Genomic DNA, 23,104 nt, shown 5'->3' on the forward strand with positions numbered 1-23,104 from the left:
AGTGTCACGCAGGATGGCCCTTCCAAAACCCCCCCCCCCAAACAGCACATGATGCAAAGAAAAAAAGAGGCGCAATGAGGTAGCTGTGTGACTAAGATAAGCGACCCAAGTGGCCGACACAAACACCTGGCCCATCTAGGAGTGGCACTGCAGTGTCACGCAGGATGGCCCTTCCAAAAAACACCCCCCAAACAGCACATGACGCAAAGAAAAAAAGAGGCGCAATGAGGTAGCTGTGTGACTAAGATAAGCGACCCAAGTGGCCGACACAAACACCTGGCCCATCTAGGAGTGGCACTGCAGTGTCACGCAGGATGGCCCTTCAAAAAACTACTCCCCAAACAGCACATGACGCAAAGAAGAAAAAAAGAGGCGCAATGAGGTAGCTGTGTGACTAAGATAAGCGACCCTAGTGGCCGACACAAACACCTGGCCCATCTAGGAGTGGCACTGCAGTGTCACGCAGGATGGCCCTTCCAAAAAACACCCCCCAAACAGCACACGACGCAAAGAAAAAAAGAGGCGCAATGAGGTAGCTGTGTGACTAAGATAAGCGACCCAAGTGGCCGACACAAACACCTGGCCCATCTAGGAGTGGCACTGCAGTGTCACGCAGGATGGCCCTTCCAAAAAACACCCCCCAAACAGCACATGACGCAAAGAAAAAGAGAGGCGCAATGAGGTAGCTGTGTGACTAAGCTAAGCGACCCTAGTGGCCGACACAAACACCTGGCCCATCTAGGAGTGGCACTGCAGTGTCACGCAGGATGGCCCTTCCAAAAAACACCCCCCAAACAGCACATGACGCAAAGAAAAAAAGAGGCGCAATGAGGTAGCTGTGTGACTAAGATAAGCGACCCAAGTGGCCGACACAAACACCTGGCCCATCTAGGAGTGGCACTGCAGTGTCACGCAGGATGGCCCTTCAAAAAACTACTCCCCAAACAGAACATGACGCAAAGAAGAAAAAAAAGATGCGCAATGAGGTAGCTGTGTGACTAAGATAAGCGACCCAAGTGGCCGACACAAACACCTGGCCCATCTAGGAGTGGCACTGCAGTGTCACGCAGGATGGCCCTTCCAAAAACTACTCCCCAAACAGCACATGACGCAAAGAAAAATGAAAGAAAAAAGAGGTGCAAGATGGAATTGTCCTTGGGCCCTCCCACCCACCCTTATGTTGTATAAACAGGACATGCACACTTTAACCAACCCATCATTTCAGTGACAGGGTCTGCCACACGACTGTGACTGAAATGACGGGTTGGTTTGGACCCCCACCAAAAAAGAAGCAATTAATCTCTCCTTGCACAAACTGGCTCTACAGAGGCAAGATGTCCACCTCATCATCATCCTCCGATATATCACCGTGTACATCCCCCTCCTCACAGATTATCAATTCGTCCCCACTGGAATCCACCATCTCAGCTCCCTGTGTACTTTGTGGAGGCAATTGCTGCTGGTGAATGTCTTCACGGAGGAATTGATTATAATTAATTTTAATGAACATCATCTTCTCCACATTTTCTGGATGTAACCTCGTACGCCGATTGCTGACAAGGTGAGCGGCGGCACTAAACACTCTTTCGGAGTACACACTTGTGGGAGGGCAACTTAGGTAGAATAAAGCCAGTTTGTGCAAGGGCCTCCAAATTGCCTCTTTTTCCTGCCAGTATAAGTACGGACTGTCTGACGTGCCTACTTGGATGCGGTCACTCATATAATCCTCCACCATTCTTTCAATGGGGAGAGAATCATATGCAGTGACAGTAGACGACATGTCCGTAATCGTTGTCAGGTCCTTCAGTCCGGACCAGATGTCAGCATCAGCAGTCGCTCCAGACTGCCCTGCATCACCGCCAGCGGGTGGGCTCGGAATTCTGAGCCTTTTCCTCGCACCCCCAGTTGCGGGAGAATGTGAAGGAGGAGATGTTGACAGGTCGCGTTCCGCTTGACTTGACAATTTTCTCACCAGCAGTTCTTTGAACCCCAGCAGACTTGTGTCTGCCGGAAAGAGAGATCCAAGATAGGTTTTAAATCTAGGTTCGAGCACGGTGGCCAAAATGTAGTGCTCTGATTTCAACAGATTGACCACCCGTGAATCCTTGTTAAGCGAATTAAGGGCTCCATCCACAAGTCCCACATGCCTAGCGGAATCGCTCAGTGTTAGCTCCTCCTTCAATGACTCCAGCTTCTTCTGCAAAAGCCTGATGAGGGGAATGACCTGACTCAGGCTGGCAGTGTCTGAACTGACTTCACGTGTGGCAAGTTCAAAAGGTTGCAGAACCTTGCACAACGTTGAAATCATTCTCCACTGCGCTTGAGACAGGTGCATTCCACCTCCTATATCGTGCTCAGTTGTATAGGCTTGAATGGCCTTTTGCTGCTCCTCTAACCTCTGAAGCATAAAGAGGGTTGAATTCCACCTCGTTACCACTTCTTGCTTCAGATGATGGCAGGGCAGGTTCAGGCGTTTTTGGTGGTGCTCCAGTCTTCTGTACGTGGTGCCTGTACGCCGAAAGTGTCCCGCAATTCTTCTGGCCACCGACAGCATCTCTTGCACGCCCCTCTCGTTTTTTAAATAATTCTGCACCACCAAATTCAAGGTATGTGCAAAACATGGGACGTGCTGGAATTTGCCCAGATTTAATGCACACACAATATTGCTGGCGTTGTCCGATGCCACAAATCCACAGGAGAGTCCAATTGGGGTAAGCCATTCCGCGATGATCTTCCTCAGTTGCCGTAAGAGGTTTTCAGCTGTGTGCGTATTCTGGAAAGCGGTGATACAAAGCGTAGCCTGCCTAGGAAAGAGTTGGCGTTTGCGAGATGCTGCTACTGGTGCCGCCGCTTCTGTTCTTGCGGCGGGAGTCCATACATCTACCCAGTGGGCTGTCACAGTCATATAGTCCTGAGCCTGCCCTGCTCCACTTGTCCACATGTCCGTGGTTAAGTGGACATTGGGTACAACTGCATTTTTTAGGACACTGGTGAGTCTTTTTCTGAGGTCTGTGTACATTTTCGGTATCGCCTGCCTAGAGAAATGGAACCTAGATGGTATTTGGTACCGGGGACACAGTACCTCCAACAAGTCTCTAGTTGGCTCTGCAGTAATGATGGATACCGGAACCACGTTTCTCACTGCCCAGGATGCCAAGGCCTCAGTTATCCGCTTTGCAGCAGGATGACTGCTGTGATATTTCATCATCCTCGCAAAGGACTGTTGGACAGTCAATTGCTTGGTGGAAGTAGTAAAAGTGGTCTTACGACTTCCCCTCTGGGATGACCATCGACTCCCAGCAGCAACAACAGCAGCGCCAGCAGCAGTAGGCGTTACACGCAAGGATGCATCGGAGGAATCCCAGGCAGGAGAGGACTCGTCAGAATTGCCAGTGACATGGCCTGCAGGACTATTGGCATTCCTGGGGAAGGAGGAAATTGACACTGAGGGAGTTGGTGGGGTGGTGAGCTTGGTTACAAGAGGAAGAGATTTACTGGTCAGTGGACTGCTTCCGCTGTCGCCCAAAGTTTTTGAACTCGTCACTGACTTATGATGAATGCGCTGCAGGTGACGTATAAGGGAGGATGTTCCGAGGTGGTTAACGTCCTTACCCCTACTTATTACAGCTTGACAAAGGCAACACACGGCTTGACAAATGTTGTCCGCATTTCTGTTGAAATACTTCCACACCGAAGAGCTGATTTTTTTGGTATTTTCACCAGGCATGTCAATGGCCCTATTCCTCCCACGGACAACAGGTGTCTCCCCGGGTGCCTGACTTAAACAAACCACCTCACCATCAGAATCCTCCTGGTCAATTTCCTCCCCAGCGCCAGCAACACCCATATCCTCCTCATCCTGGTGTACTTCAACACTGACATCTTCAATCTGACTATCAGGAACTGGACTGCGGGTGCTCCTTCCAGCACTTGCAGGGGGCGTGCAAATGGTGGAAGGCGCATGCTCTTCACGTCCAGTGTTGGGAAGGTCAGGCATCGCAAATGACACAATTGGACTCTCCTTGTGGATTTGTGATTTCGAAGAACGCACAGTTCTTTGCTGTGCTTTTGCCAGCTTGAGTCTTTTCATTTTTCTAGCGAGAGGCTGAGTGCTCCCATCCTCATGTGAAGCTGAACCACTAGCCATGAACATAGGCCAGGTCCTCAGCCGTTCCTTGCCACTCCGTGTGGTAAATGGCATATTGACAAGTTTACGCTTCTCCTCCGACAATTTTATTTTAGATTTTTGAGTCCTTTTTTTACTGATATTTGGTGTTTTGGATTTTACATGCTCTGTACTATGACATTGGGCATCGGCCTTGGCAGACAACGTTGATGGCATTTCATCGTCTCGGCCATGACTAGTGGCAGCAGCTTCAGCACGAGGTGGAAGTCGATCTTGATCTTTCCCTATTTTTGGAACCTCAACATTTTTGTTCTCCATATTTTAATAGGCACAACTAAAAGGCACCTCAGGTAAACAATGGAGATGGATGGATACTAGTATACTTATGGATGGACGAGCGACTGCTGACACAGAGGTAGCTACAGCCGTGGACTACCGTACTGCGTCTGCTGCTAATATAGACTGAATGATAATGATATAAAAAATATATATATATCACTACTGCAGCTGGACAGGTATATATTATATAATGACGGACCTGCTGGACACTGTCAGCACTGCAGACTCCTAAAGTAAGCTACTAGTATCAAGAAGATAGAAAAAAAAAACCACCACAGGTAGGTGGTATACAATTATGGATGGACGAGCGTCTGCCGACACAGAGGTAGCTACAGCCGTGGACTACCGTACTGCGTCTGCTGCTAATATAGACTGGATGATAATGATATAAAAAATATATATATATCACTACTGCAGCCGGACAGGTATATATTATATAATGACGGACCTGCTGGACACTGTCAGCACTGCAGACTCCTAAAGTAAGCTACTAGTATCAAGAAGATAGAAAAAAAAAACCACACAACAGGTAGGTGGTATACAATTATGGATGGACAAGCGACTGCCGACACAGAGGTAGCTACAGCCGTGGACTAACGTACTGCGTCTGCTGCTAATATAGACTGGATGATAATGATATAAAAAATATATATATATCACTACTGCAGCCGGACAGGTATATATTATATAATGACGGACCTGCTGGACACTGTCAGCACTGCAGACTCCTAAAGTAAGCTACTAGTATCAAGAAGATAGAAAAAAAAAACACCACAGGTATTTGGTATACAATTATGGATGGACGAGCGACTGCCGACACAGAGGTAGCTAAAGCCGTGGACTACCGTACTGCGTCTGCTGCTAATATAGACTGGATGATAATGATATAAAAAATATATATATATCACTACTGCAGCCGGACAGGTATATATTATATAATGATGGACCTGCTGGTCACTGTCAGCACTGCAGACTCCTAAAGTAAGCTACTAGTATCAAGAAGATAGAAAAACAAACAAACACCACAGGTAGGTGGTATACAATTATGGACGGACGAGCGACTGCCGACACAGAGGTAGCTACAGCCGTGGACTACCGTACTGCGTCTGCTGCTAATATAGACTGGATGATAATGATATAAAAAATATATATATATCACTACTGCAGCCGGACAGGTATATATTATATAATGATGGACCTGCTGGACACTGTCTGCACTGCAGACTCCTAAAGTAAACTACTAGTATCAAGAAGATAGAAAAAAAAAACACCACAGGTAGGTGGTATACAATTATGGATGGACGAGCGACTGCCGACACAGAGGTAGCTACAGCCGTGGACTACCGTACTGCGTCTGCTGCTAATATAGACTGGATGATAATGATATAAAAAATATATATATATCACTACTGCAGCCGGACAGGTATATATTATATAATGACGGACCTGCTGGACACTGTCAGCACTGCAGACTCCTAAAGTAAGCTACTAGTATCAAGAAGATAGAAAAGAAAAAAACACAACAGGTAGGTGGTATACAATTATGGATGGACGAGCGACTGCCGACACAGAGGTTGCTACAGCCATGGACTACCGTACTGCGTCTGCTGCTAATATAGACTGGATGATAATGATATAAAAATATATATATATATCACTACTGCAGCCGGACAGGTATATATTATATAATGACGGACCTGCTGGACACTGTCAGCACTGCAGACTCCTAAAGTAAGCTACTAGTATCAAGAAGATAGAAAAGAAAAAAACACAACAGGTAGGTGGTATACAATTATGGATGGACGAGCGACTGCCGACACAGAGGTTGCTACAGCCATGGACTACCGTACTGCGTCTGCTGCTAATATAGACTGGATGATAATGATATAAAAATATATATATATATCACTACTGCAGCCGGACAGGTATATATTATATAATGACGGACCTGCTGGACACTGTCAGCACTGCAGACTCCTAAAGTAAGCTACTAGTATCAAGAAGATAGAAAAAAAAAAAACACCACAGGTAGGTGGTATACAATTATGGATGGACGAGCAACTGCCGACACAGAGGTAGCTACAGCCGTGGACTACCGTACTGCGTCTGCTGCTAATATAGACTGGATGATAATGATATAAAAAATATATATATATCACTACTGCAGCCGGACAGGTATATATTATATAATGACGGACCTGCTGGACACTGTCAGCACTGCAGACTCCTAAAGTAAGCTACTAGTATCAAGAAGATAGAAAAAAAAAAACACCACAGGTAGGTGGTATACAATTATGGATGGACGAGCGACTGCCGACACAGAGGTAGCTACAGCCGTGGACTACCGTACTGCGTCTGCTGCTAATATAGACTGGATGATAATGATATAAAAAATATATATATATCACTACTGCAGCCGGACAGGTATATATTATATAATGACGGACCTGCTGGACACTGTCAGCACTGCAGACTCCTAAAGTAAGCTACTAGTATCAAGAAGATAGAAAAAAAAAACACAACAGGTAGGTGGTATACAATTATGGATGGACGAGCGACTGCCGACACAGAGGTAGCTACAGCCGTGGACTACCGTACTGCGTCTGCTGCTAATATAGACTGGATGATAATGATATAAAAAATATATATATATCACTACTGCAGGACAGGTATATATTATATAATGACGGACCTGCTGGACACTGTCAGCAGAATGCGTTTATAGAATAAAAACACCACACGACGAGTGTTTAACTTTTTCAGGCAGACAATCACAATATACTGGTGGTCAGTGGTCACTGGTCAGTCACACTGGCAGTGGCACTCTGGCAGCAAAAGTGTGCACTGTTAATGTACTCCTGCTATAACTGCTCCCCAGTCTCCCCCACAATTAAGCTGTGTGAGCAGTGAGCACTCAGCACAGTCAGATATACATAGATGATGCAGCACACTGAGGCTGAGCACAGATATGGTATACTGTGTCACTGTGTATCGTTTTTTTTCAGGCAGAGAACGGATTATATTAAATAATAATAAAACTGCACTGGTGGTCACTGGTCAGTCACTAGTAAACTCTGCACTCTCTGAGTACTCCTAAGCTCCAGTAAATCAAGTGTCTCACTCTCACTCTCTATCTATTTCTATTCTAAACGGAGAGGACGCCAGCCACGTCCTCCCCCTATAAATCTCAATGCACGTGTGAAAATGGCGGCGACGCGCGGCTCCTTATATAGAATCCGAGTCTCGCGATAGAATCCGAGCCTCGCGAGAATCCGACAGCGGGATGATGACGTTCGGGCGCGCTCGGGTTAGCCGAGCAAGGCGGGAAGATCCGAGTCTGCCTCGGACCCGTGTAAAAAGCGTACATCACTAGTACATCTCCCTGGAATGTACAATACATTTCTGAGGCCGTGCATCACAATCAGAACTGTGACTCTGGACCTCATTTAGCTTCTGTTGCAGTTCTGCGATTGAAGCACACCTGTAACTGCATAGAATCACGCAGCAAGACGATAAGCCGCTCACTGATGCATTCGCATTTGCGAATGCATTACAAAAATCAAGCACCATCGATATTTGCAGTTGACCCAGGGCTACTCAGAGTAATGAAAATGCAGTCGCACCGGTGCCATGTTTTAAATTGCACCAATCGCAGCTGATGTCAGATGCACGCCCCCAAAACGGCGCACACACGCAATTTTCTCGCAGTACATGCACAGATGGCCGATCTGTGATTTTACAATTTTGTAACTGAAGCTGAAAAAAGGCCCACTGACCGTACACACCTTGGGATGCATGGGCATGGACAGCTATTAAATATCAATCATATGAGTGAATATCAGCATGGCCTCTAACTCAGAATCAGGCCAATTGATTTAATTCTGTGGTTATCAGAGTAAGCTGTGCCATTGGCGTTTCTATAATGGGTGCAAAGTATGCAGTGCGCACGGGACCCTGGGTCTAGGGTAGTGATGAGCGGGTTCGGTTTCTCGGAAACCGAACCCCCCCGAACTTCACGCTTTTTACACGGGTCCGAGGCAGACTCGGATCTTCCCGCCTTGCTCGGTTAACCCGAGCGCGCCCGAACGTCATCATCTCGCTGTCGGATTCTCGCGAGGCTCGGATTCTATCGCGAGACTCGGATTCTATATAAGGAGCCGCGCGTCGCCGCCATTTTCACACGTGCATTGAGATTGATAGGGATAGGACGTGGCTGGCGTCCTCTCCGTTTAGATAGAGAGTGAGACACTTGATTTACTGGAGCATTAGGAGTACTCAGAGAGTGCAGAGTTTTGCTGATAGTTATACTAGTGACCAACAGTTTTATTTATTATTTAATATAATCCGTTCTCTGCCTGAAAAAAACGATACACAGTCACATACCATATCTGTGCTCAGCCTCAGTGTGCTGCATGATAATATAATCTATATGTATATCTGACTGTGCTGAGTAGTGCTCACTGCTCACACAGATTAATTGTGGGGGAGACTGGGGAGCAGTTATAGCAGGAGTACATATTTAACAGTGCACACTTTTGCTGCCAGAGTGCCAGTGTGACTGACCAGCAGTGACCACCAGTATATTGTCTGCCTGAAAAAGTTAAACACTCGTGTGGTGTTTTTTTTTTTTTATTCTATAAACGCATTCTGCTGACAGTGTCCAGCAGGTCCGTCATTCATTATATATCTATCTTCTTCATACTAGTAGTTTAGGAGTCTGCAGTGCTGACAGTGTCCAGCAGGTCCGTCATTATACAATATATACCTGTCCTGCAGTAGTGATATATATATATTTTTTTATATCATTATCATCCAGTCTATACTAGCAGACGCAGTAAGGTAGTCCACGGCTGTAGCTACCTCTGTGTCGGCAGTCGCTCGTCCATAATTGTATACCTACCTGTGGTGTTTTTTTTTTTCTATCTTCTTCATACTAGTAGTTTAGGAGTCTGCAGTGCTGACAGTGTCCAGCAGGTCCGTCATTATACAATATATACCTGTCCTGCAGTAGTGATATATATATATTTTTTATATCATTATCATCCAGTCTATACTAGCAGACGCAGTACGGAAGTCCACGGCTGTAGCTACCTCTGTGTCGGCAGTCGCTCGTCCATAATTGTATACCTACCTGTGGTGTTTTTTTTTTTTCTATCTTCTTCATACTAGTAGTTTAGGAGTCTGCAGTGCTGACAGTGTCCAGCAGGTCCGTCATTATACAATATATACCTGTCCTGCAGTAGTGATATATATATATTTTTTATATCATTATCATCCAGTCTATACTAGCAGATGCAGTACGGTAGTCCACGGCTGTAGCTACCTCTGTGTCGGCAGTCGCTCGTCCATAATTGTATACCTACCTGTGGTGGTTTTTTTTTTCTATCTTCTTCATACTAGTAGTTTAGGAGTCTGCAGTGCTGACAGTGTCCAGCAGGTCCGTCATTATACAATATATACCTGTCCTGCAGTAGTGATATATATATATTTTTTATATCATTATCATCCAGTCTATACTAGCAGACGCAGTACGGTAGTCCACGGCTGTAGCTACCTCTGTGTCGGCAGTCGCTCATCATCCATAAGTATACTAGTATCCATCCATCTCCATTGTTTACCTGAGGTGCCTTTTAGTTGTGCCTATTAAAATATGGAGAACAAAAATGTTGAGGTTCCAAAAATAGGGAAAGATCAAGATCCACTTCCACCTCGTGCTGAAGCTGCTGCCACTAGTCATGGCCGAGACGATGAAATGCCATCAACGTCGTCTGCCAAGGCTGATGCCCAATGTCATAGTACAGAGCATGTAAAATCCAAAACACCAAATATCAGTAAAAAAAGGACTCAAAAATCAAAAATAAAATCGTCGGAGGAGAAGCGTAAACTTGCCAATATGCCATTTACCACACGGAGTGGCAAGGAACGGCTGAGGCCCTGGCCTATGTTCATGGCTAGTGGTTCAGCTTCACATGAGGATGGAAGCACTCAGCCTCTCGCTAGAAAAATTAAAAGACTTAAACTGGCAAAAGCACAGCAAAGAACTGTGCGTTCTTCGAAATCACAAATCCACAAGGAGAGTCCAATTGTGTCGGTTGCGATGCCTGACCTTCCCAACACTGGACGTGAAGAGCATGCGCCTTCCACCATTTGCACGCCCCCTGCAAGTGCTGGAAGGAGCACTCGCAGTCCAGTTCCTGATAGTCAGATTGAAGATGTCAGTGTTGAAGTACACCAGGATGAGGAGGATATGGGTGTTGCTGGCGCTGGGGAGGAAATTGACCAGGAGGATTCTGATGGTGAGGTGGTTTGTTTAAGTCAGGCACCCGGGGAGACACCTGTTGTCCGTGGGAGGAATATGGCCATTGACATGCCTGGTGAAAATACCAAAAAAATCAGCTCTTCAGTTTGGAAGTATTTCAACAGAAATGCGGACAACATTTGTCAAGCCGTGTGTTGCCTTTGTCAAGCTGTAATAAGTAGGGGTAAGGACGTTAACCACCTCGGAACATCCTCCCTTATACGTCACCTGCAGCGCATTCATCATAAGTCAGTGACAAGTTCAAAAACTTTGGGCGACAGCGGAAGCAGTCCACTGACCAGTAAATCCCTTCCTCTTGTAACCAAGCTCACGCAAACCACCCCACCAACTCCCTCAGTGTCAATTTCCTCCTTCCCCAGGAATGCCAATAGTCCTGCAGGCCATGTCACTGGCAATTCTGACGAGTCCTCTCCTGCCTGGGATTCCTCCGATGCATCCTTGCGTGTAACGCCTACTGCTGCTGGCGCTGCTGTTGTTGCTGCTGGGAGTCGATGGTCATCCCAGAGGGGAAGTCGTAAGACCACTTTTACTACTTCCACCAAGCAATTGACTGTCCAACAGTCCTTTGCGAGGAAGATGAAATATCACAGCAGTCATCCTGCTGCAAAGCGGATAACTGAGGCCTTGGCATCCTGGGCGGTGAGAAACGTGGTTCCGGTATCCATCATTACTGCAGAGCCAACTAGAGACCTGTTGGAGGTACTGTGTCCCCGGTACCAAATACCATCTAGGTTCCATTTTTCTAGGCAGGCGATACCGAAAATGTACACAGACCTCAGAAAAAGACTCACCAGTGTCCTAAAAAATGCAGTTGTACCCAATGTCCACTTAACCACGGACATGTGGACAAGTGGAGCAGGGCAGACTCAGGACTATATGACTGTGACAGCCCACTGGGTAGATGTATTGACTCCCGCCGCAAGAACAGCAGCGGCGGCACCAGTAGCAGCATCTCGCAAACGCCAACTCTTTCCTAGGCAGGCTATGCTTTGTATCACCGCTTTCCAGAATACGCACACAGCTGAAAACCTCTTACGGCAACTGAGGAAGATCATCGCAGAATGGCTTACCCCAATTGGACTCTCCTGTGGATTTGTGGCATCGGACAACGCCAGCAATATTGTGTGTGCATTAAATCTGGGCAAATTCCAGCACGCCCCATGTTTTGCACATACCTTGAATTTGGTGGTGCAGAATTATTTAAAAAACGACAGGGGCGTGCAAGAGATGCTGTCGGTGGCCAGAAGAATTGCGGGACACTTTCGGCGTACAGGCACCACGTACAGAAGACTGGAGCACCACCAAAAACGCCTGAACCTGCCCTGCCATCATCTGAAGCAAGAAGTGGTAACGAGGTGGAATTCAACCCTCTATATGCTTCAGAGGTTGGAGGAGCAGCAAAAGGCCATTCAAGCCTATACAACTGAGCACGATATAGGAGGTGGAATGCACCTGTCTCAAGCGCAGTGAATGATTTCAACGTTGTGCAAGGTTCTGCAACCTTTTGAACTTGCCACATGTGAAGTCAGTTCAGACACTGCCAGCCTGAGTCAGGTCATTCCCCTCATCAGGCTTTTGCAGAAGAAGCTGGAGACATTGAAGGAGGAGCTAACACAGAGCGATTCCGCTAGGCATGTGGGACTTGTGGATGGAGCCCTTAATTCGCTTAACAAGGATTCACGGGTGGTCAATCTGTTGAAATCAGAGCACTACATTTTGGCCACCGTGCTCGATCCTAGATTTAAAACCTACCTTGGATCTCTCTTTCCGGCAGACACAAGTCTGCTGGGGTTCAAAGAACTGCTGGTGAGAAAATTGTCAAGTCAAGCGGAACGCGACCTGTCAACATCTCCTCCTTCACATTCTCCCGCAACTGGGGGTGCAAGGAAAAGGCTCAGAATTCCGAGCCCATCCGCTGGCGGTGATGCAGGGCAGTCTGGAGCGACTGCTGATGCTGACATCTGGTCCGGACTGAAGGACCTGACAACGATTACGGACATGTCGTCTACTGTCACTGCATATGATTCTCTCCCCATTGAAAGAATGGTGGAGGATTATATGAGTGACCGCATCCAAGTAGGCACGTCAGACAGTCCGTACTTATACTGGCAGGAAAAAGAGGCAATTTGGAGGCCCTTGCACAAACTGGCTTTATTCTACCTAAGTTGCCCTCCCACAAGTGTGTACTCCGAAAGAGTGTTTAGTGCCGCCGCTCACCTTGTCAGCAATCGGCGTACGAGGTTACATCCAGAAAATGTGGAGAAGATGATGTTCATTAAAATTAATTATAATCAATTCCTCCATGGAGACATTCACCAGCAGCAATTGCCTCCACAAAGTACACAGGGAGCTGAGATGGTGGATTCCAGTGGGGACGAATTGATAATCTGTGAGGAGGGGGATGTACACGGTGATATATCGGAGGATGATGATGAGGTGGACATCTTGCCTCTGTAGAGCCAGTTTGTGCAAGGAGAGATTAATTGCTTCTTTTTTGGTGGGGGTCCAAACCAACCCGTCATTTCAGTCACAGTCGTGTGGCAGACCCTGTCACTGAAATGATGGGTTGGTTAAAGTGTGCATGTCCTGTTTATACAACATAAGGGTGGGTGGGAGGGCCCAAGGACAATTCCATCTTGCACCTCTTTTTTCTTTCATTTTTCTTTGCGTCATGTGCTGTTTGGGAAGTAGTTTTTGGAAGGGCCATCCTGCGTGACACTGCAGTGCCACTCCTAGATGGGCCAGGTGTTTGTGTCGGCCACTTGGGTCGCTTATCTTAGTCACACAGCTACCTCATTGCGCCTCTTTTTTTCTTTGCGTCATGTGCTGTTTGGGGGGTGTTTTTTGGAAGGGCCATCCTGCGTGACACTGCAGTGCCACTCCTAGATGGGCCAGGTGTTTGTGTCGGCCACTAGGGTCGCTTAGCTTACTCACACAGCTACCTCATTGCGCCTCTTTTTTTTCTTCTTTGCGTCATGTGCTGTTTGGGGGGTGTTTTTTGGAAGGGCCATCCTGCGTGACACTGCAGTGCCACTCCTAGATGGGCCAGGTGTTTGTGTCGGCCACTTGGGTCGCTGAGCTTAGTCATCCAGCGACCTCGGTGCAAATTTTAGGACTAAAAATAATATTGTGAGGTGTGAGGTGTTCAGAATAGACTGAAAATGAGTGGAAATTATGGTTATTGAGGTTAATAATACTTTGGGATCAAAATGACCCCCAAATTCTATGATTTAAGCTGTTTTTTAGGGTTTTTTGAAAAAAACACCCGAATCCAAAACACACCCGAATCCGACAAAAAAAATTCGGTGAGGTTTTGCCAAAACGCGTTCGAACCCAAAACACGGCCGCGGAACCGAACCCAAAACCAAAACACAAAACCCGAAAAATTTCCGGTGCTCATCACTAGTCTAGGGGGGACCACACCAAACACATTGCAGCAATGTTTTATTAATACTTACCATTCTGGAGTCCCTCATCGGAGATCCAGCCACTTTAAAAACTGTGAGCAAAATGGCCGCTGCGCATGTGCAATAGGAATTTAGTCTTCGGAACATGGCGGACTCCACGTTTCCGGAGACCTGTGCATGCGCAGTAGGCTCTGGCACAATATCAGAGTCTACTGCGGCGTGAAAAGGAGGGGACCCAACCGGAATCTGCACATGGGTCCCATTCCTCTGTAAGAAAGCCCCAGAGCTGTGCATTGCATTGTGGTTGTTGGAATGAGCTCTGCATTATTTATGGTCATCTGAATGGGTTCTATATATAGAGATGAGCGCCTGAAATTTTTCGGGTTTTGTGTTTTGGTTTTGGGTTCGGTTCCGCGGCCGTGTTTTGGGTTCGACCGCGTTTTGGCAAAACCTCACCGAATTTTTTTTGTCGGATTCGGGTGTGTTTTGGATTCGGGTGTTTTTTTAAAAAAACACTAAAAAACAGCTTAAATCATAGAATTTGGGGGTCATTTTGATCCCATATTATTATTAACCTCAAAAAACATAATTTCCACTCATTTTCAGTCTATTCTGAATACCTCACACCTCACAATATTATTTTTAGTCCTAAAATTTGCACCAAGGTCGCTGGATGACTAAGCTAAGCGACACTAGTGGCCGACACAAACACCTGGCCCATCTAGGAGTGGCACTGCAGTGTCACGCAGGATGTCCCTTCCAAAAAACCCTCCCCAATCAGCACATGACGCAAAGAAAAAAAGAGGCGCAATGAGGTAGCTGACTGTGTGAGAAAGATAAGCGACCCTAGTGGCCGACACAAACACCGGGCCCATTTAGGAGTGGCACTGCAGTGTCACGCAGGATGTCCCTTCCAAAAAACCCTCCCCAATCAGCACATGACGCAAAGAAAAAAAGAGGCGCAATGAGGTAGCTGACTGTGTGAGTAAGATTAGCGACCCTAGTGGCCGACACAAACACCGGGCCCATTTAGGAGTGGCACTGCAGTGTCACGCAGGATGTCCCTTCCAAAAAACCCTCCCCAATCAGCACATGATGCAAAGAAAAAAAGAGGCGCAATGAGGTAGCTGACTGTGTGAGTAAGATTAGCGACCCTAGTGGCCGACACAAACACCGGGCCCATTTAGGAGTGGCACTGCAGTGTCACGCAGGATGTCCCTTCCAAAAAACCCTCCCCAATCAGCACATGACGCAAAGAAAAAAAGAGGCGCAATGAGGTAGCTGACTGTGTGAGTAAGATTAGCGACCCTAGTGGCCGACACAAACACCGGGCCCATTTAGGAGTGGCACTGCAGTGTCACGCAGGATGTCCCTTCCAAAAAACCCTCCCCAAACAGCACATGACGCAAAGAAAAATAAAAGAAAAAAGAGGTGCAAGATGGAATTATCCTTGGGCCCTCCCACCCACCCTTATGTTGTATAAACAAAACAGGACATGCACACTTTAACCAACCCATCATTTCAGTGACAGGGTCTGCCACACGACTGTGACTGATATGACGGGTTGGTTTGGACCCCCCCCAAAAAAGAAGCAATTAATCTCTCCTTGCACAAACTGGCTCTACAGAGGCAAGATGTCCACCTCATCATCACCCTCCGATATATCACCGTGTACATCCCCCTCCTCACAGATTATCAATTCGTCCCCACTGGAATCCACCATCTCAGCTCCCTGTGTACTTTGTGGAGGCAATTGCTGCTGGTCAATGTCTCCGCGGAGGAATTGATTATAATTCATTTTAATGAACATCATCTTCTCCACATTTTCTGGATGTAACCTCGTACGCCGATTGCTGACAAGGTGAGCGGCGGCACTAAACACTCTTTCGGAGTACACACTTGTGGGAGGGCAACTTAGGTAGAATAAAGCCAGTTTGTGCAATGGCCTCCAAATTGCCTCTTTTTCCTGCCAGTATAAGTATGGACTGTGTGACGTGCCTACTTGGATGCGGTCACTCATATAATCCTCCACCATTCTTTCAATGGTGAGAGAATCATATGCAGTGACAGTAGACGACATGTCCGTAATCGTTGTCAGGTCCTTCAGTCCGGACCAGATGTCAGCATCAGCACTCGCTCCAGACTGCCCTGCATCACCGCCAGCGGGTGGGCTCGGAATTCTGAGCCTTTTCCTCGCACCCCCAGTTGCGGGAGAATGTGAAGGAGGAGATGTTGACAGGTCGCGTTCCGCTTGACTTGACAATTTTCTCACCAGCAGGTCTTTCAACCCCAGCAGACTTGTGTCTGCCGGAAAGAGAGATCCAAGGTAGGCTTTAAATCTAGGATCGAGCACGGTGGCCAAAATGTAGTGCTCTGATTTCAACAGATTGACCACCCGTGAATCCTTGTTAAGCGAATTAAGGGCTCCATCCACAAGTCCCACATGCCTAGCGGAATCGCTCCGTGTTAGCTCCTCCTTCAATGTCTCCAGCTTCTTCTGCAAAAGCCTGATGAGGGGAATGACCTGACTCAGGCTGGCAGTGTCTGAACTGACTTCACGTGTGGCAAGTTCAAAGGGCATCAGAACCTTGCACAACGTTGAAATCATTCTCCACTGCGCTTGAGACAGGTGCATTCCACCTCCTATATCGTGCTCAATTGTATAGGCTTGAATGGCCTTTTGCTGCTCCTCCAACCTCTGAAGCATATAGAGGGTTGAATTCCACCTCGTTACCACTTCTTGCTTCAGATGATGGCAGGGCAGGTTCAGTAGTTTTTGGTGGTGCTCCAGTCTTCTGTACGTGGTGCCTGTACGCCGAAAGTGTCCCGCAATTCTTCTGGCCACCGACAGCATCTCTTGCACGCCCCTGTCGTTTTTAAAAAAATTCTGCACCACCAAATTCAAGGTATGTGCAAAACATGGGACGTGCTGGAATTTGCCCATATTTAATGCACACACAATATTGCTGGCGTTGTCCGATGCCACAAATCCACAGGAGAGTCCAATTGGGGTAAGCCATTCCGCGATGATCTTCCTCAGTTGCCGTAAGAGGTTTTCAGCTGTGTGCGTATTCTGGAAAGCGGTGATACAAAGCATAGCCTGCCTAGGAAAGAGTTGGCGTTTGCGAGATGCTGCTACTGGTGCCGCCGCTGCTGTTCTTGCGGCGGGAGTCCATACATCTACCCAGTGGGCTGTCACAGTCATATAGTCCTGACCCTGCCCTGCTCCACTTGTCCACATGTCCGTGGTTAAGTGGACATTGGGTACAACTGCATTTTTTAGGACACTGGTGAGTCTTTTTCTGACGTCCGTGTACATTCTCGGTATCGCCTGCCTAGAGAAGTGGAACCTAGATGGTATTTGGTAACGGGGGCACACTGCCTCAATAAATTGTCTAGTTCCCTGTGAACTAACGGCGGATACCGGACGCACGTCTAACACCAACATAGTTGTCAAGGCCTCAGTTATCCGCTTTGCAGCAGGATGACTGCTGTGATATTTCATCTTCCTCGCAAAGGACTGTTGAACAGTCAATTGCTTACTGGAAGTAGTACAAGTGGGCTTACGACTTCCCCTCTGGGATGACCATCGACTCCCAGCAGCAACAACAGCAGCGCCAGCAGCAGTAGGCGTTACACACAAGGATGCATCGGAGGAATCCCAGGCAGGAGAGGACTCGTCAGAATTGCCAGTGACATTGCCTGCAGGACTATTGGCATTCCTGGGGAAGGAGGAAATTGACACTGAGGGAGTTGGTGGGGTGGTTTGCGTGAGCTTGGTTACAAGAGGAAGGGATTTACTGGTCAGTGGACTGCTTCCGCTGTCACCCAAAGTTTTTGAACTTGTCACTGACTTATTATGAATGCGCTGCAGGTGACGTATAAGGGAGGATGTTCCGAGGTGGTTAACGTCCTTACCCCTACTTATTACAGCTTGACAAAGGGAACACACGGCTTGACACCTGTTGTCCGCATTTCTGTTGAAATAGTTCCACACCGAAGAGCTGATTTTTTTGGTATTTTCACCAGGCATGTCAACGGCCATATTCCTCCCACGGACAACAGGTGTCTCCCCGGGTGCCTGACTTAAACAAACCACCTCACCATCAGAATCCTCCTGGTCAATTTCCTCCCCAGCGCCAGCAACACCCATATCCTCCTCATCCTGGTGTACTTCAACACTGACATCTTCAATCTGACTATCAGGAACTGGACTGCGGGTGCTCCTTCCAGCACTTGCAGGGGGCGTGCAAATGGTGGAAGGCGCATGCTCTTCACGTCCAGTGTTGGGAAGGTCAGGCATCGCAACCGACACAATTGGACTCTCCTTGTGGATTTGGGATTTCGAAGAACGCACAGTTCTTTGCGGTGCTACTGCTTTTGCCAGCTTGAGTCTTTTCATTTTTCTAGCGAGAGGCTGAGTGCCTCCATCCTCATGTGAAGCTGAACCACTAGCCATGAACATAGGCCAGGGCCTCAGCCGTTCCTTGCCACTCCGTGTGGTAAATGGCATATTGGCAAGTTTACGCTTCTCCTCCGACAATTTTATTTTAGGTTTTGGAGTCCTTTTTTTACTGATATTTGGTGTTTTGGATTTGACATGCTCTGTACTATGACATTGGGCATCGGCCTTGGCAGACGACGTTGCTGGCATTTCATCGTCTCGGCCATGACTAGTGGCAGCAGCTTCAGCACGAGGTGGAAGTGGATCTTGATCTTTCCCTAATTTTGGAACCTCAACATTTTTGTTCTCCATATTTTAATAGGCACAACTAAAAGGCACCTCAGGTAAACAATGGAGATGGATGGATACTAGTATACAATTATGGACGGACTGCCGAGTGCCGACACAGAGGTAGCTACAGCCGTGAACTACCGTACTGTGTCTGCTGCTAATATAGACTGGTTGATAAAGAGATGTCGTAGTATGTATGTATGAAGAAGAAAGAAAAAAAAACCACGGTTAGGTGGTATACAATTATGGACGGACTGCCGAGTGCCGACACAGAGGTAGCCACAGCCGTGAACTACCGTACTGTACTGTGTCTGCTGCTAATATAGACTGGTTGATAAAGAGATGTCGTAGTATGTATGTATGAAGAAGAAAGAAAAAAAAACCACGGGTAGGTGGTATACAATTATGGACGGACTGCCGAGTGCCGACACAGAGGTAGCCACAGCCGTGAACTACCGTACTGTACTGTGTCTGCTGCTAATATAGACTGGTTGATAAAGAGATGTAGTAGTATGTATGTATAAAGAAGAAAGAAAAAAAAACCACGGGTAGGTGGTATACAATTATGGACGGACTGCCGAGTGCCGACACAGAGGTAGCCACAGCCGTGAACTACCGTACTGTACTGTGTCTGCTGCTAATATAGACTGGTTGATAAAGAGATGTCGTAGTATGTATGTATGAAGAAGAAAGAAAAAAAAACCACGGTTAGGTGGTATACAATTATGGACGGACTGCCGAGTGCCGACACAGAGGTAGCCACAGCCGTGAACTACCGTACTGTACTGTGTCTGCTGCTAATATAGACTGGTTGATAAAGAGATGTCGTAGTATGTATGTATAAAGAAGAAAGAAAAAAAAACCACGGTTAGGTGGTATACAATTATGGACGGACTGCCGAGTGCCGACACAGAGGTAGCCACAGCCGTGAACTACCGTACTGTACTGTGTCTGCTGCTAATATAGACTGGTTGATAAAGAGATGTCGTAGTATGTATGTATGAAGAAGAAAGAAAAAAAAACACGGTTAGGTGGTATACAATTATGGACGGACTGCCGAGTGCCGACACAGAGGTAGCCACAGCCGTGAAGTACCGTACTGTACTGTGTCTGCTGCTAATATAGACTGGTTGATAAAGAGATGTCGTAGTATGTATGTATAAAGAAGAAAGAAAAAAAAACCACGGTTAGGTGGTATACAATTATGGACGGACTGCCGAGTGCCGACACAGAGGTAGCCACAGCCGTGAACTACCGTACTGTACTGTGTCTGCTGCTAATATAGACTGGTTGATAAAGAGATGTAGTAGTATGTATGTACAAAGAAGAAAGAAAAAAAAACCACGGGTAGGTGGTATACAATTATGGATGGACTGCCGAGTGCCGACACAGAGGTAGCTACAGCCGTGAACTACCGTACTGTGTCTGCTGCGACTGGATGATAAATAATGATATAAAAAATATATATATATCACTACTGCAGCCGGACAGGTATATATATTATATAATGACGGACCTGCTGGACACTGTCTGTCAGCAGAATGAGTTTTTTATAGAATAAAAAAAAAAACACCACACAAGTGAAGTCACACGACGAGTGTTTAACTTTTTCAGGCAATCACAATATAGTATACTACTAACTATACTGGTGGTCAGTGTGGTCAGGTCACTGGTCAGTCACACTGGCAGTGGCACTCCTGCAGCAAAAGTGTGCACTGTTTAATTTTAATATAATATGTACTCCTGGCTCCTGCTATAACCTATAACTGGCACTGCAGTGCTCCCCAGTCTCCCCCACAATTATAAGCTGTGTGAGCTGAGCACAGTCATATATATAATATATACATAGATGATGCAGCACACTGGGCTGAGCAGTGCACACAGATATGGTATGTGACTGTCTTGTACTCCTGGCTCCTGCTATAACCTATAACTGGCACTGCAGTGCTCCCCAGTCTCCCCCACAATTATAAGCTGTGTGAGCTGAGCACAGTCAGATATATAATATATACATAGATGATGCAGGCATGCAGCACACTGGGCTGAGCAGTGCACACAGATATGGTATGTGACTGAGTCACTGTGTGTACCGTTTTTTTCAGGCAGAGAACGGATATATTAAATAATACAACTGCACTGCTGGTGGTCACTGTGGTCAGTCACTAAACTCTGCACTCTCTTCTACAGTATCAGCCTCAGGTCAATCTCTCTCTCTCTCTCCTAATCTAAATGGAGAGGACGCCAGCCACGTCCTCTCCCTATCAATCTCAATGCACGTGTGAAAATGGCGGCGACGCGCGGCTCCTTATATAGAATCCGAGTCTCGCGAGAATCCGACAGCGTCATGATGACGTTCGGGCGCGCTCGGGTTAACCGAGCAAGGCGGGAAGATCCGAGTCGCTCGGACCCGTGAAAAAAAACATGAAGTTCGTGCGGGTTCGGATTCAGAGAAACCGAACCCGCTCATCTCTAATATCATATACTGTAGAGGTCCCTAGAATAGATCACTTTGTGGATAAAGAGATTCTAGTATTTCTTATATTTTTACCATACATTTATGGAATATACTTTATTCCAAGTACTAAATTATAAGTAATTAGTAACTTTAGTCTTAATCATACATCTGCTGTTCTGTGATGTCATATTAGTGCCTGTGTTAAATGAGATGGGAAGCAGTGTTATTTGTTTTACATGGTGCAGTGGAGCAACAAGCTGGCTAGGGTACATCCGGCTTCCTGCAATGTCTGCCAAGAACATTTGTCTTGCTATACTTGTGCAATCTAGCTAGGAAACAAAGGCCAAATCATCAGTGGCTAATTGACAGAATAATATGCACTTTAATTCATGTGTGATTGGCACTGGCTTGTATGTTCTCTCTGTTTGTACAACACTGACCGAATATCAAAGTGTAGAGGATATTAAAAATATTTGAATATATATTAGATGGCAAAAAACATTGAGAAGAAATTTATAGGAGTGCAGTTTTTTATGCAAATTTAAAACCGTCATCAATCACACTAGCGCATGCATGGGGTGTTTCTGAGTACCCAGAAAGTCCCCCTGACAGGCCAATTTTCTTTTAAATATCGGTCTCCGAGCTAAGCCCCACTTAGATCATCTACGGTGGGTCTACTGTGAGGGTCTACGGTGATGAGGAGGGGCTAATATGACGCAATTCTAAAAGAATCGCATAACTTTTGGCCCCGCCCCTCCCAGACCCGCAAATTGCGGGGTCGTGAGTGGGTGGAGTCTAATACTGCAGTGTGCCTGGCCCCCGTTCACATCACCTAATGTGTTGCATCTGCCCTGCTGGCAGCAAAGCCAAAGTAAGTTTATATAAAATTTACACCTACAGGCTGGTAGGCACCTGTGCATCAGCATCATATTACTGTGTGTGGAGTTCCACAATATATATAGTATTATATATAAGATTTTGCGGCGGCACTCAAACAGGCTGCTTAAGTGGCTTAGGGTAATGTCCATTTATTTAGCCAACATGTTTCAGGGATACACCCCATCCTCAGGGCCAGAAAAAGTGAGTACAACAACAAAAACAACATTTATAGTGCTTAAACAAAGACATTAACTGTACTCACCTGCTCCAACTGTGCGTCCGCACGCCAGCGTGCACTGCCCGCATCCGCGTCGCATAGCCCTGACGTCACGGCGCGCCGTGCAGCAGGAGAGTTACCATAGAGACCACCATAGCAACATGCTAGACGCATCCACTAACAATACCTGCGTGATACATAGTAATACGTAGATAAATATAAAAAACATTTATAACATATGAGACTAGATGGTAGGCAAGGGTTACTCTAATAAGTAAACAAATATTTCTGCGCCTTAAATAATAATAAACTGTTACGACCACAATGAATCTAATATACAGATGTGCACCGGAAATTTTTCGGGTTTTGTGTTTTGGTTTTGGATTCGGTTCCGCGGCCATGTTTTGGATTTGGACGCGTTTTGGCAAAACCTCCCTTAAAAATTTTTGTCGGATTCGGGTGTGTTTTTTTCAAAAACCCCTCAAAAACAGCTTCAATCATAGAATTTGGGGGTCATTTTGATCCTATAGTATTATTAACCTCAATAACCATAATTTCCACTCATTTCCAGTCTATTCTGAACACCTCCCACCTCACAATATTATTTTTAGTCCTAAACTTTGCACC

General features: G+C 46.5%; 1 long non-coding RNA gene across 1 annotated transcript in view; it reads right to left on the bottom strand.

The window, feature by feature from the left end:
* The window catches only part of LOC135051351 (uncharacterized), a 114,688-nt gene extending 92,035 nt beyond the window's left edge, over positions 1-22,653 (bottom strand). Inside the window, exon 1 of the long non-coding RNA XR_010242205.1 lies at positions 22,523-22,653. This is a non-coding gene — a long non-coding RNA (uncharacterized LOC135051351). The remainder of the gene's footprint in view (positions 1-22,522) is intronic.
* Positions 22,654-23,104: the final 451 nt, after the last annotated feature.

The sequence above is a fragment of the Pseudophryne corroboree genome, chromosome 1, assembly GCF_028390025.1.
Source record: "Pseudophryne corroboree isolate aPseCor3 chromosome 1, aPseCor3.hap2, whole genome shotgun sequence".
In the NCBI taxonomy this organism is placed as follows: Eukaryota; Metazoa; Chordata; class Amphibia; order Anura; family Myobatrachidae; genus Pseudophryne; species Pseudophryne corroboree.